Below are 8747 nucleotides of genomic sequence, written 5' to 3'. Positions count from 1 at the left end.
ACAGGATAGAAGGAGGCCTGTCATTGGAGGAGAAGGAAGGATGGGCAGGAGAGAAGTTTGAAGGAAGAGGAGGAGACTAAGGGAGAGAGGAAGAGACAGGAGAGAGAGACGGGGTGAGAAGCCGTGGCAGGACAAGATGGCAGGTGATGTTAAGATTCTGTTCTGTGTATTTACAGGTTGTTATTAATGTTCTCAAGGGATGGATGGTACCGGGCTTTGTATGTTTAAGTGGGCAATTATATTTTACCAATTGGATCTAAGATTATTGTGTTGCGTGTTCTTTTATGTGAGGGTTTGAGTGTAGGAAAGTGTGTGGCTGGGATGTGTTTCCACCAAGATATCTAGCAGATATCTTGGGCACCGATGTGCGGACCCAGCGGGGTAAAAGACAGCTATACTTTTTATATTTTTACAACAACAGGACCTCAATTAAGAATTGCCCCAGTTGGGGGCTGGAGAGATGGCTCAGTGGTTAAGAGCACTGACTTCTCTTCCAGAGGTCCTGAGTTCAAATCCCAGCAACCACATGGTGGCTCACAACCATCTGTAATGGGATCCGATGCCCTCTTCTGAAGTCAGCAACAGTGTACCCACATACATGAAATAAATAAATAAATCTTTAAAGAATTGCCCCAGTTGGGCTGGAGAGCACCGACTGTTCTTCCAGAGGTTCTGAGTTCAGCAATCACATGGTGGCTCACAACCATCTGTAATGGGATCTGACGCCCTCTTCTGGTGTGTCTGAAAACAGCTACAGTGTATTCATATAAAAAAATAAAAAAATAAAAGAATTGCTCCAATCAACCCCCATGGTGGTGTTGAAGGGCTTTAAGCCCAGCACTTCTGGAGGCAGAGGCAGGTGGATTTCTGTGAGTTCAAGACCAACCTGGTCTTCAGAGTGAGTTCCAGAACAACGAGGGGTACACAGAGAAACCCTTTATTGAAAAACCAAAACAAATAAAGGAACAAACAGAATCGCTTCAATCAGATCGGTCTGTCTCGATATCTGTGAGAGATTGCCTTGATGGGAGAGCATACCTGGCTCACTGTGGGAGGCACCATTCCTAGGCAGGTAGGCCTGGATTGTATGATAAGGCCAGCTGAGCAAGAACCAGAGTGAGCCAGGAAGCAGAATTTCTCCATGGTTTCTGCTTTAGTTCTTGCTTGAGTTCCTGCCCTGAATTCCCTCAATAATGGTCTGTGACCTGCATGTGTAAGTAAAAATAAACCTTTCTTTCCTCCCTGAGGTTTCTGGTTCTGGTGTTCATCGCAGCAACAAAAAACTAACCAGAACGTTGTTTTTTAAACACTAGTTAGAGGTGGTTCGAGTGGTGCTACCCCGAAGAGAAAAGCGGGTGGGGATCTGTGATGCTCACTGATAGTAAGGAGTAAACATACTTTCAGAACGGCAAAGCAGCCTGGAGTTTAGGTGAGCTGCTGTACTTTAATTCTACGACAATGGGCTAGTCTCTTCTCTGAGCTCCTTCCTCCTTCCCATTTCCTCATTTATGAAATAGAATAACAATGCATGAGTGGCGTGGGTCAAGGTGGTTAGTCAGCTTTCAGCCTGAGGGCCAGTTCATGGTCGCTTGTCTGTCCCCATTGCTGGATCTGCAGCACAGACTATCATGGCGATGTGTAGGAACAAAGCCGATCACCTCTGGGCAGTCAGGAGCAGAGGTAGCTCCACAAGGAAGTCTCTCTCACAGTCCGTTGAGTCCTATGTATGCTCCCCTCCAAACATCACGCTTCCTTCATGGCTCTTGCCTCACCACATGTCCTGCCTCAGCACATGGGTCTGTCTTAGCAAAACTCCACATTGAGTCTCTATCAGAAGACTTCACTCTGCCAGTTGACCCGAGTCTGAGGAAGAAGCAAGAAGCCACCAGCACATTATCAATTTTCTTGGTGCATTTCTCTCTATGGAGTCCTGACAAATGGAGCTCAATCATGCGTCGTAAGACGGACCAACACGTGTGTGTCAACAGTGAAGAATCCTTCATCACGTGTCCTTTTATGTGCTTGTTTAGCAAAACATCCTTTCACCTGGGTCTGCTTCAGTGAAACGTGCCTTCCCGTGTCTGCCCCCGCAGAACACCATCCATCACAACTGACTTTCTAAAGAACCCAGAAGTTTCCACTTCGGCGGTAAGCTGATGTCTCCCCAGGAAGAGCATCATCACACAACAGTAAGTGCTGTGTAAACGTAAGTGTTGTGTAAACGTAAGTGTTGGATGAAGGGTTGTTTGTTGTGCATTGGAGATATTTTCCTCCTCAGCTCAATCCTGTTCTTGGGTATGTTTTCTCTTTCTTAGTACATTGTCTCTTTCTACAACCCTTTGGACGTTTTCTCTCTTTTTCTGAAGACTCTCATCTTCCACCATGCATTGTCCTGTTGACCCCCATTGTTGAACCTGTCCATGCTCTTGGATCCTCTTCCTCTTCACCCTCCTGGCAGCTGCTGAGACTTGCAGGTTAGATACTCTGTTGGTTTTTCTCCTCTCTAAACTCTAACAAAGTGGTCCTCAAATTACTTTTGAGTCCACCTTAAAATTCTTTAATAACGAGATTAGGAACCTATGAAAGGGAACCCCGAATTCCAAGTAACAAACCCACCTGAACAGCTGGATTTCCTGTCCACTGGCATCTCCTTTGAGAGTCAGACCTGTGCCCTCCTCCCATGGGCCTGTGTCTTTGTGCCTTGTACAGCATGAGGTCTTTCTCTCTGTGATCCTCTTGTCAAATCTCTCAACCACAGGAAACAAAGATCACGGACAAGTCTTCGTGACACCAGTGTAGTCATGCAAGCCTATCACTAGCTCACAGCCGCCACCCCTCACCCCGTTCCACTGCCTAGATTCCCAAGTAGTACGCACTCTGGACTTCCAAGCCTTGTTCCAGAGCAATTGGGATATCCCAGTTACTTCCAGTTAGGTCTTCCCTCACTAGACTTGACCTGCGTCCCATCTCCTTTACTGGACCTCCTCCTGGGGTCTTCTAACCCAGCTACAAAATCTGAGTCTTGAAAGATGTGAAGAAATAAAGTTTCATAGATAAGAGAAACAAAGTTGTAAAAACAAGGTTTTGAGGAATACATCTGACATCAGGTTGCCTAATGTTATGACAAAGTTTTGGTGATCAAGATGTTGAGTCAAGAATGACCAGGCCTCGGGGCTGGAGAGATGGCTCAGCGGTTAAGAGCACCCGACTACTCTTCCAGAGGTCCTGAGTTCAATTCCCAGCAACCACATGGTGGCTCACAACCATCTATAAAGAGATCTGATGCCCTCTTCTGGTGTATCTGAAGACAGCTACAGTGTACTTATATATAATAAATCTTAAAAAAAAAAAAAAAAAAGAATGACCAGGCCTCACTGACCAAGGCCAAGCTAATTAGGACAAAACAAAGAAAACTGTTGTGGGGGGGAGGACCCCTACCCCTCCCTGTGGTAAATCCTGAGAACAACCACAAGGTGTTATCCTGACCCTGCCTGACCACCCAGTTCCTCCTCCCTTCTGAGAAACTTTCCAACTTAGCCCTTTCCCAAGGATTTTCCAAGGCCAGGTATAGGGCTGGATGAGAAAAGTGACTGACTAAGCCAAGAACAGCCCCTTGAGCAGGCCAGCCAATACCTGAAAAGACCCTTTGTCCTGTGTTCCACCAATGAGAATGAGCCAGCTAGCCCTGTTGCTGGTCTGCCCTCTATAAGGAATAAAACTTGTGTGCTTTTTGGGTTTGGGGTTACCTCTCCCTGTGTGGATGAGCAACCCCACGGATGTGGATCATTGAACCTCTTGCTATTGCGGGAGTCCCTTTGTCAATTTGTGGGTTGCACTTCTGAGGTTAGGCCACTTCAGGGTCTTACAACAGATGCTCATTCCCATCGGTGCAAGTATCAGGAGGGTAAAACTATCACAGGAAAGCTTTTTTTTTTTTAATTACTAATTGTATATTAAAAGCAGTAAGAGGTTCCACAACACCAAATAAACCAGTTCTGAGATTTCCCCAAGATAAATTTAACAGCGCCAGCTTCTTCAGTGTTTATCAAAATACAAAAAAAAAAAAAAAAAAAAAAAAAAAAGTAGAGGTCATCTTTTGATGGCAAATCAGACTCTGGCAGGCTGAGAGAGGAAGCTACTTTACACGTGGAGATGGGGGTGCTCCAGGATGTGGGTCTGTAATGGACCGACCCTCCCACCTTGCGCGCACTCCTGCTGGTGAGACCCAGGCCTCCTGCCAGTGCATCCAAGTGGGCCCAAGAGTAAGCTGGGTATGCAGGCTGCCATTGGGCCCGGCCACACTCCAAGTACAAGCCAGGCCCTGCACCCCACAATGGCTCCCAGCCCACCCCTAGGTGATCTCGTGAGCACAAGTACAAGCACAATGCTATGGAAGGCAGGTGACCCAAAGACAGGCGAGTCACGGGGGCTCTACTGTGACCGTGCAGCGGACGGTGGTTTGTTCGTCACCTTCTCTCCTGTCCCACAGGGAAACAGGTGATCTGATAAGCATTCAGGCCATTAACTGCAAAACCTACACTGGGCATAGTTTCCATTCTGTGTTCAAGTGTTCTTGTCCTGTATTTTAAACTATTTTTTAAAAATGCACTGAGTTTGGGTTAAAAACCAACCACCGAATGGATACCGACACCAGTCTACAGCCCAATGGCTCCCGGAGGCCAGGTGCCCCTACACCCAAATCCCTTCTCAGTACTGACAGTGAGTTGGTTCTCTTTTTACAGTAAAAAAAAGCTAAATAACATTGCATAGGAGTACCAGAAACTGCCTCAGTGGAAACAGAAACTATTTACATTAAATAAAAACCTGGCTGCAGGCTGCGTCTGCACATGTACAGCACGGTACGATGCACACTGTGACCAACCCATGGAGACAGCTTCTGGCACTCAGGACCACAGAGTCGCACGTTTGCCACATGAGAGGAAAGCTGAGGGCGGAGAAGAGGAAGTGAGGGGGAAGGGTCTGGTTCGCTTCTGGCTCCGGAGCTGATTGGACAGCCAGTCTAGTCCTTCATAGAGTCCGTCCCCGCTGGTGGCACAGGTAGCCTGAATGTACCAGTTCCTGTGGCGTAGAGAGTGCAGCCCCAGCTTGTCTGTGATTTCGGCCACATTCATGGGAAGGTCCTGCTTGTTGGCAAACACCAAGAGAACGGCGTCTTGGAGCTCATCCTCAGTGAGCATCGTCCTGAGCTCTTCACAGGCCTCGTTCACACGCTGTCTGTCATTGCTGCCCACCACGAAGACCGAGCCTTGGGTGTTCTGGAAGTGGTGGCGCCACAGCGGCCGAATCTTGTCCTGGCCACCCACATCCCACACGGTGAAGCCGATATTCTTGTATTCAACAGTCTCCACGTTGAAACCAGTGGTGGGGATGGTGGTCACAATTTCGCGCCCCGCTTCAGTTTGTATAGAACTGTTGTCTTCCCTGCAGCATCCAGGCCCACCGTGAGAACGCGCATTTCTTTTCTGCCAAAAAGGCCCTTGAAGAGGTTTGCAAAGATATTCTCCGTGTTTGTGGACAGGTGGAAGCGACACTGGCCAGAGACCTCCGCGGCGGCTGCTCCCACAGGAAAGCTTTAGTTGAAGGAAGTGTTAAGGTGCATAAAATCTGATTGACCTATGAGCTGTCAATCCTGAAAATGGTGATAAAAGGCTGTAAGAACAAATTAAAGTACTTTGGGTTGGAGGCACGGCACTGCTTCTGTGGAATGTTTAAATTAGCCTGGAATGTTTGCATATTACAGAGCTGGGGAGTTCGGCTACCCCTTACCCTGAACAGTTCACTGAAGGAGAATTTCAGATTACGTTGCAGATCGGTGTTGCGATGCCACGGACTTCCGGGAAGCACAGCTGTCCCCTTCTTGTTGACTAGGTCCGCGGGCTAGTAGTGGGCAGAAGCAGGCATAGCTGATGCTGTTAACGTCAACCTGGAAGTGAAGACCCCACTCGAACCCAGCAACTCATTGACTCAATCCTTCTTCCGGATGATGAGTTGGTAAATCTTTAAGTACTGCTCTGTGGTTTGAATATAAAATGGCCCTCAATGAGGCAAGAGCCACGCCTACCTTTTTGGAATATTAAATTGCAAAATTATAGTGTCTCCTAACAATTCTCCTGAAGAGTATTAAGATAATTCAGTAAAGATAGTTGAACGTATACAGAACACCCCCCTACAGACCAATTAGGGGGCGTGGGGAGTTCAGTGTTTAATTATGTTGACTGGTCCCCTGCTGGTGGCACTCTTTTGTGAAGTTGTGAGAGCCTTAGGAGTTTAACAGTACAAACAGACCCCTAGAACGAGTTCTTGGCCGCAGCACCTCCCCCCAGGTCCTCCTCTTCCTCAGTGCCTCCTGGCCATGTGATGGACTGATGTGCTCTGCCCCACCCTTCCTACCTATTCCACCCCTGTCAAAAGTGAAACCCCTGAAACTACTAGCCGAACAGTTCCTTTCAGGAATTTTTGGCCATGATGAAACAAATGTTACCAGTAGGAGTTTTTGTAATTCTCATTCCCGCTTGGTGGAAAAAACTCAAACAGGGAGGAAGACATTTGAAAGGAGCATCCTGATAGACAGGAAGCAGAGGGAGAAGAGAGGAAGAGGCTAGTTAGGCAAGTTATGCTCTCAAGGACACACCCCCAGTGACTTACTTCCGCCAGCAAGGTCCGCCCCCTCCTTCCATCTCCTCCAATAATCCGGTCGCCTTTTGAATCAGTCAAGAGATTTAATCCATTGATTAGATTAGAGCCATTTAGGACCTAATGATCTGTAGAAACACCCTTATGGCTGTACGTATGCTTCACTAATCCCCCTAATTCTCCATCTAGTCAAGTTGGTAAGATAAACTAACCATCCCAATGACTTTTTAGTCAGCCTGTCTGTGTTTTGACTATGACTTGTCATCTGTTGTCAGATGTGAACTTTTCATTTGTGGTGTCGGGCTGATACTTAAAAAATCTTTCAGATTTTAGGGCAGTTGAGACTTAGTGCTCCAGAATTAACAACGTTCATCCTTCATTAGCTCCATTATTAGATGACTATATCGTAAGAACTGAAAGAAAGAAGTATAATGGAAAACTGTAAATGTATCAGTTTTGTAATTACTCTATGCACTGGATGTGTGTGTCCCCCACTAAAACTCGTGAGTTGAAGTTCTTGTTCCCACTGATTGAAGGGCTATAGTAGACCACACCATGGCAAACATGGCATGCATCAACAGGTCCTTCCTTTTCCTCTTTCCCCCTTGATACGCCATTAGATTACATTCCCGGAGCTCAGCACCAAGGTCACTGACTCATAGGTCCAAATATCGAAACATCAAGGACCAGCAATCAAAATTCATTATCTTGGCCACACTAATTCAAATGCCCAATCAGAACTTACTAATACATCCGAGCTCATTCTAACACAGACCTCACCTTTTCCCCTCTTAAAAATCAATACTTGCGAAGTTATTTAGTGCTGTTCCTGCCAGATTCAAATGCAGTCACCTTGTCTCTTTGCTTAATAAAGGATCTCTTTGCATTTGGTTTGTGCTTGGAAATTCATGTTTGGGTGTGGTCTGTGCCTGATCCAGGGTCCAGAGGGGAGAACCCCAAAGTACATGGTCCTCCTCCAACGGCAATCAGAGATGGGATCTTTGGGGGTAGTGAGATTTAGATGAGGTCACAAGATGGGATTTTTCTATATCCTTAAAGGACAGGGCTGAGCCTCACAACCTGGGTTTAATGCCCAGGGCCCAGATGGTGGAAAAAGAGAACTGACTCCCCCAGTGATCTGTGTCATGTGCACACACACACACACACAATAAATAAGTAAATACATAAATAAAGGTGAAACACACCCTTCCTTTTAAAGAGAAGGGATGGAAGAGAGCTAGTTTCCCCTGTGTTTTTGTGTGGATACAAGAAGATAGCTATCTATAGTCCAGAACATGAGCCCTTACCAGATCGGCTTGAGAGGACGACATAAACTCCATTTTAGGTCCAGGCATAACTTCAAAAGGAAAGTCATCCATTCCCGAACCTTACCATACCCTCCTCCCCCAAGTCACCAGCTCCAGGAACAGACCATAAATTCCAGGACCAAGGCCATAAAATTCTCCATCCAAAGACCAGCCTGGAGATGCCCACAAGAATGGGGAAATAGCTTATCTCAGGATGGGATCTGGGGGGTTGGGGATTTAGCTCAGTGGTAGAGCGCTTGCCTAGGAAGCGCAAGGCCCTGGGTTCGATCCCCAGCTCCGAAAAAAAGAACCAAAAAAAAAAAAAAAAAAAAAAAAAGGATGGGATCTGTGCTGGGCAGCCCTATATGGTCTGGGTATCTCATCCTGTGCTCAAACACTCATGACACAAGAATGCGGTCAGTCGACTGACCACATGGACACAGGCCAATCAGGAACCAACCCGTGTAAAATCCCCAGCACCCACCAGTGAAGGCTTAGATACCGAGCTCATATTCCCCTAGTTTCCTAGGAAAGGCCACCTTTGTAAGAGGCCAAGCTCTGTATACAGGCTTTTTCTTTTTTTCTTAAAGATTTATTTATTTATTTATTTATTTATTTATTTATTTATTTATTTATTATAAGTACACTGTAGCTGTCTTCAGACACACCAGAATAGGGCATCAGATTTCATTACAGATGGTTGTGAGCTACCATGTGGTTGCTGCAATTTGAACTCAGGTCCTCTGGAAGAACAGTTGGTGCTCTCAACCGCTGAACCATCTCTCC

The 8747-nt window shown here is 46.5% G+C and overlaps 1 pseudogene; it reads right to left on the bottom strand.

Moving 5' to 3' along the window:
* Positions 1-4539: 4539 nt before the first annotated feature.
* On the bottom strand, positions 4540-8033 carry Arf1-ps3 (ADP-ribosylation factor 1, pseudogene 3; annotated as a pseudogene).
* Between the last annotated feature and the right edge of the window lie 714 nt (positions 8034-8747).

The sequence above is a fragment of the Rattus norvegicus genome, chromosome 4, assembly GCF_036323735.1.
Source record: "Rattus norvegicus strain BN/NHsdMcwi chromosome 4, GRCr8, whole genome shotgun sequence".
Classification (NCBI taxonomy): Eukaryota; Metazoa; Chordata; class Mammalia; order Rodentia; family Muridae; genus Rattus; species Rattus norvegicus.
This window is presented reverse-complemented; position numbering and strand designations above follow the sequence as displayed.